We start from the raw sequence: 6,642 nt of genomic DNA, 5'->3' as shown, positions 1-6,642 counted from the left end.
CTCGCCTAGCAGCAGTAGTCGGAGGAGGAGCAAGCGAAGGCGGTGCGACCGGCAGAGGAAGCGCGGCTGTCAAAGTGGACTAACAGCTAAGCTAAACGCTAACCCCCACAGATCGCCGCTTCCGTCCAACGTCCACTCTCTGGACAACAAAATAGACCATCTGCAACTGGAACTGTCATCAAAGAGAGAGTTGAGGAACTGCTGCGCTCTCATTCTGACGGAGACATGGCTCAACTCGTCCATACCGGACAACGTTGTTAGCCTGGAGGGGCTCGCTACATTCTGCGCAGACAGGAGCAGTGCTCTCAGCGGTAAAACCCGAGGAGGGGGGCTGTGTATTTACATCAACAACAACTGGTGTAAAAATGCCATGACTGTCACCAGTTACTGCTCCCCGGACATCGAGCTTCTGACTGTTAACTGCAGACCATTCTACCTGCCCAGGGAGTTTACTGTTGTTAGCATCACTGCTGTGTATGTGCCCCCCAGTGCTAACACTAAAGAGGCTATGAGTGTTCTCTACCGGACCATCAGTGAGTTGCAATCCTCACACACAGAGGGCGTTTTCATCATTGCTGGGGATTTTAACCTGGCCAACATGAAGACTGTTCTCCCTCACTTCAACCAGTTTGTGAATTTTCCAACCAGGGGAGTGAATACTCTAGACTTGGCCTACACCAACATCAAAGAAGCATTCAGAGCAGCCCCCCGCCCCTACCTTGGCTCTTCAGACCACCTATCTGTCATGGTAATTCCTGCACACAAGCCCCTGCTGATCAGAACAAAACAGTGAAGCAGGTGAGGGTGTGGACTGAAGGGGCCATGGAGGCACTTCAGGACTGTTTTGAGTGCTCTGACTGGGAGATGTTCAAGGCAGCAGCCACTTACAACGACCAGATCAACATCGATGAGTACGCCATGACTGTGTTAGCCTACATCAACAAGTGAACAGAGGACGTCAGCATCACTAAGAACATTATCACCCGGGCCAACCAAAAACCCTGGATGACTAAGGAGGTACGTGAAATGCTAAAAGCACGGAACTCAGCCTTCAAGTCTGGCGACAAGGAGGCACTGAGGACAGCGAGAGCCAACTTGAACCGTGCTATCAGGTTAGCAAAGCGAACCCACAGTCAGAAAATACAGGAGTTCTTCCACAACACCAGCAACACCAGGAGTATGTGGCAAGGCATACGGGCGATCACAGATTACCAGAGGTGGGGACTCGAGTCACATGACTTGGACTCGAGTCAGACTCGAGTCGTTAATATCACGACTTAAGACTTGACTTGAAAAAATGCTCAAAGACTCGGACTTGACTTTGACTTTCATGCCACTGACTTGGGACTTGACTCGACTTGAAGCTGTTTACTTGAAAAGACTTGATATTTTTTACTCAAAGTCTTAAAATTTAAAACACATTATTTATAAAGTGGCGTCATTAATTAATGTCACTCATTCCGTATCAATATGCACAGTATGTATGTGTACGTAGCTGCAGCACAACCAATCAAATTAACAGGATTTGGACGTTTAAAAAAACGCGGCAAAGCTGCAGAGCTCAGGGAACGAAATACGAAATAACCGCTCGAATATGCTTCCGCGAGTAATTTCTTTTGGCTACGTAGGTTATGAACTTTCGACTAAAAAACGAAGTGCAACTTGTAAAACATGCAAGAAGAGAATATCGGATTATAATTGTTCTATCATTTGAGATAAATGCCACGACGTCCAACTTTGTCCGGCATTTGAAGCTTCACAAAGATCGGTAGGTGGCACTTTTCTTTTGCTGTAAGATAGTTGACTTTAGCTAACTTCGTGTTAGTGTAGCATGTAATGTAATTATGTAGCAGAATTAATTTTATTTATTTATTTTATTTTTCTTTATGAACCTTCTCAAAACTAATTTTCTTTGAATTGACATGTCTGTAATATATTATTTCTGTTTTATCTTGCTTTCATTTTTGGCCCCTAGTGTGTAAAAGGCCATCCTCATCTATGAATATTGGTTTTCCTTTGTATTTTAATTGTATTTTGTTTTGGTGGGGAAGCTTTTATTTTCTTACTTCCTGTTTGTGCGCTACATCCTGTGTGTTCCCGCTGCCCTCCTCAGTTCGTGCCAAGCTGCGCTGGGGAGAGGTAAGTGTACAGAGTTGTCTTTCATTCGAGTATTAAAATATTGAAAACGTTCTAAAAATGTTGTAAACTCACATATATATATTCATGTTTAGCGCAGCACTATGATGGGCATTTGTCTCCCACATTGGTGACACCCATCAAGTTTTCCGTATCAACGTGGTTATTTTTTTTTCCTTTTGGTTGATTAGGGTGTTTGTGGAGAATCTGGAGCCCAGGAGCTGCTGTGCTTAAAATGTTCTTGTTTTGAAGAGGTATGTGGGTTGTTTCAGATTTTATTCTGATGTTAAATTAATGTATTTAGCATATTTCTATGTTATAGTGGAAAATTGTAATTGTAGGGCAGATTATTTCTGTTTAGGTTTTATTTTAATTGCTTTGTATGTCAGAGAATTTTAGTTTTGTTTAATGCATTTCTGTCAGTTCGCGCCAAGCTGCGCTGGGGAGAGGGTGTTTGTGGAGAATCTGGAGCCCAGGAGCTGCTGTGCTTAAAATGTTCTTGTTTTGAACAGGAATAAAATTATCCTGAATCCTGATTCCGAGGTGGTCCTGACTTCCCGTTTCACAACCGTTACATTAGCATGTGTACTCCGGGTTAAATTGGTGATTATTTACCATAAATCCGGTCCTTCAAATGCCTCCACAAATAATGTGCACCGTGTTAGCTCAGGAAGCCGGTGGATAGTGAGCGGGGCTCCGGAACAGAAAGCAGATTCTGGACCTGAACACAGGGAACAGAGTCTCTGTCCCATCATGATGATGAGCCGGGTCTAGTATCATCTAAGGATGGTTGGTGTATTTGAAGACATCTACGTTGGGAAATTATATTGACAATATATTGTTTTGACAGGTCAGAGAAAAGAGGAAAAAAACTGCTGTTATGGTTCTTTGTATTGTGCTGTGGAAATGTCAGCATTTTCGTCTTTTTTTATTGAATATCAAGTTTAACAGAAATGGGCAATAAAGTGGTCCAATTTAAAAATGTTTTTTATACTTTGTGTTCAGCTACACATGTTCTATCATTTGAGATAAAAACATATTTTAAAACGAACAAATGGTCTATTATTTGAATTTTATGTATAATTGCAAATTATAAAAAAATAAAAACGACTCGAAATGACTTGAAATTAAAGGTTCCTGACTTGAGACTTGACTCGACTTTTGCCTGTCTTTACTTGAGACTTGACTCGGACTTGAGGACAAAGACTTGAGACTTACTTGAGGCTTGCAACACAGTGACTTGGTCACACCTCTGCAGATTACAATACATCCTCCCCCCCAGTGGGCAAAGTTGATGCTGACTTTCTCAATGGACTCAATAACTTCTTTGGGAGGTTCGAGGCACTGAACAGTACTCCGGCAAAGAAAACTGTTCCCCACCAGGAAGAGGAGGCACTCTCCTCTTCCTGGTGGAAGAGGCTGTTGCCATCTTCAACAGCCGATGTGTTGAAGATGTAACCCAGGTTAATATAGCCTCATTAAAAATAAGCCTTTCCATAGAAACTAGCTATAAAATGCATAAATAGGAAATAAATAAATAGAGAATAAATAGGTCCTAAAATAGTTAAAAATATAAAAAGTAATACTTACAAACATTAAGAATGCTGTATTTCATGTTATATTTTATTTGGTTAAAATTTTGTATAAAACAGAGTATTATTTTGTCAGCAGCTAAAACCGTCAAGTTGAGTAAGATCTCTTATTCTGAAGGGTCACATTGATGTGTAGCCCATGTGACTTGCTCCAGCCAACCGGGTTGCTATGTTCTCTGGCGCTCGAAGAAGAAGCAGAAAGAGTGAAGAAGAAGGAGAGAGAACGAAGAAGCTAAGAGTTGTGCTGTGAAAGAGAGAGAGATAAGAGAAAATAGACGATTAAAAAGTCTACCTGCTGACTGGAAACCTTTTCCATTCTTCGGAGGAGGAGCTTTCCGCATTTTTTTACTGACTGCGTTCGGAGTGTTATATGTTACAGAACTGGACTTGGTGAGTTAAAAAGTGTATTTTATTTTCTGTGAAGGATGTATTTGTAAGACAATTTTATTTAATTGAAACGGAAAGCTAAAGTAGCGCATTTATGTTGTTTTATGTTCAAAAACCGTGGAAGTAACGGATGAGCTGGTGTGGGTGAAGCATGTTTCCTCCACACACACGATGTTCAGCCGCCAAATCGGCGAGTATGTTATTTTATTTAGTACAAAGTAAAGCTAAAAGAACTTTTGTTATGCTTTGTTGGTTATTAAACCAGGCCTTTTAAGGTTCTGCTGAAAATTGGACCGGGAAATTCCGAGTCGATTGCTGAGTTGGATTCCGCTAGTGAGAAACAAGATGGCGAGCCGTAACCCAGGAGCCCTGTAACCGCCGTCTAGCAGGAGCTACGCCCTCTGCTGGACATTGCAATTCATCCAAACTGGTAAGACCTGCCCATGTTTTCCTGCTGAAATAGCACTGGATTCAGAGAAACAGGATTAACCCTTCAGGATCATCAGAAAGATTTGAAGCACAAGTTATTCGGTCTTTTGCTGGATTGTTTTTGTTGTGTTTTATTGTTTTTTCTTTTCTCGAACCACATTCAATATCCATTGTTAGTGTTTAATGTAAAATTGTCTGTTGGTTATAATAGAAACAAGAAATGGTTAAAACAGGAAATTAAAAAACCTTAACTTCTTAAAAGAACTCTAAATAATTAAAATTAGATTTAAAAGATTAAAACAACCAAACTGTAAATTAAATAGATTAACGGTATCAACTTGAACTTACATGGAACTATAACCTAGGTAAAAATAAATGGTATCCTTTAATACCTAACATTAGGTTTAAAATTTCAAGCAGGGATAAATACAATATTCTGAAAGAAACGGGGAAACTATTTTGGATTTAATTTTGTGTCATTGTACGTCAACTGTTTGTAATATTGTTGTTTCTTTTCTTTTCAACAAATAATAAGCCGGCAGTTTAAACTTATTTTCTGGTCTGTGGCCATTAATACACCTGCACATTTCTCTACTCCCGTAGCCGAACCTAGCACTGGTCTGATTGTCTGTTCTATAAACTGTAAACACATCGTGAGTGTTACAAAGACTCTGAAAAGAGTCAACCCACGGAAGGCCCCAGGCCCCGACAACATACCTGGGCGGGTGTTCAGGGAATGCGCAGGTCAGCTGGCTGGTGTCCTAACAGACATTTTTAACACCTCACTGGACCAAGCCACAGTGCCAGCCTGCCTCAAAACTGCCTCCATCATTCCGGTGCCAAAGAAACCTCAAGTCACCTCTTTCAACGATTGGCACTGACTCCCGTCATGATGAATACACTGTACTGATACACTGTACTTGGTGCTAGAGTGGCTAACACGAGTAACAGTTTAGTCCAAAGCCTTTTCTGCTAAAATAAAATCATTAGTGTATGTCAGATACAGTACATATTGCATATTGATCTGTTTAGCTAAGGTAAGACTGTAGCAGACAGGCTTCAAGGTGTAGAAGTTGTATCAGTATTGCCATTATGCTGTACTTATCTAATGGGTAGCGTGTTTGTGAGACTGCCATTCTTCCGCGTTACCACGTAGAATGGGCATCAGCCAATGAAAAGCGGTCCCTGTGGTAAGGTCCATACCCTCGGTCACATTACTGTGTGGTAATTAACATATGGTTAGTTTGACACATTTTTCTGAATGGACTTACACGCTTTTTAGCTTTACTTCATCCATCCATTGTTTAACACCCTTGTCCCTAGTGGGGTCCGGAGGGGTGCTGGTGCCTATCTCCAGCTAACGTTCCGAGCGAGAGGCGGGGTACACCCTGGACAGGTCGCCAGTCTGTCGCATTTTAGCTTTACTTGTAGTAGTTTTTCTGACTCGCCCCGTCTTGTATCCGCGGACTCCGGTTAGCTGAAATGGCGCTATTTATAACCTCGGTGGAGAGGGGCGAGCCAAGGAGAACTGAGGGATTCATTGTCCGTCAATGAAATCAACCAATGGGCTATTGCGGTCGATAAAAATTATATTAGATATATAGTTTTTATTAAATTATAACAGGCTAGGTATGTGCATCAGTCTGTAGTCCAGTCCGCCACTCCTTCCCTGGACAGAAGTTCAAACTGAATGCAGGTGGGGGTTTTTTCTGTTCAAATTGTCAACCCGCCACAGTGGCGGGTGAGTTGCTCCAATTTACACGCCACTTCATACTTTTACCCGCATTTGGCCAGTGGCGGGTGCAAATAATCCACAAGTTGAATTCCTCACAACCATGACAACGTTTGGTGTTTGCATTTATCTTGATATGAATATGAACTTTAGGGAATAAGATAAATCTATTACAGACTTAGAGATGTATCAATCATCTTTAATCAGCGACTAGAACTGGCCATATTTTTTCTAACCAACTTTATTTATGATTGGACATCTATTCATTAAAAATAAGATATCCTCACATTGTCATTCCATATCCCCATCAGCAAGGACTTTGATGCACTTTTTGTTAAATAATGATAAAGTTATGGGCATAATGAT

This window comes from Xiphophorus maculatus, chromosome 21 (assembly GCF_002775205.1).
Source record: "Xiphophorus maculatus strain JP 163 A chromosome 21, X_maculatus-5.0-male, whole genome shotgun sequence".
NCBI classification, from domain to species: domain Eukaryota; kingdom Metazoa; phylum Chordata; class Actinopteri; order Cyprinodontiformes; family Poeciliidae; genus Xiphophorus; species Xiphophorus maculatus.
The sequence above is the reverse complement of the archived record's forward strand: the minus strand, read 5'-3'. Positions refer to the sequence as shown.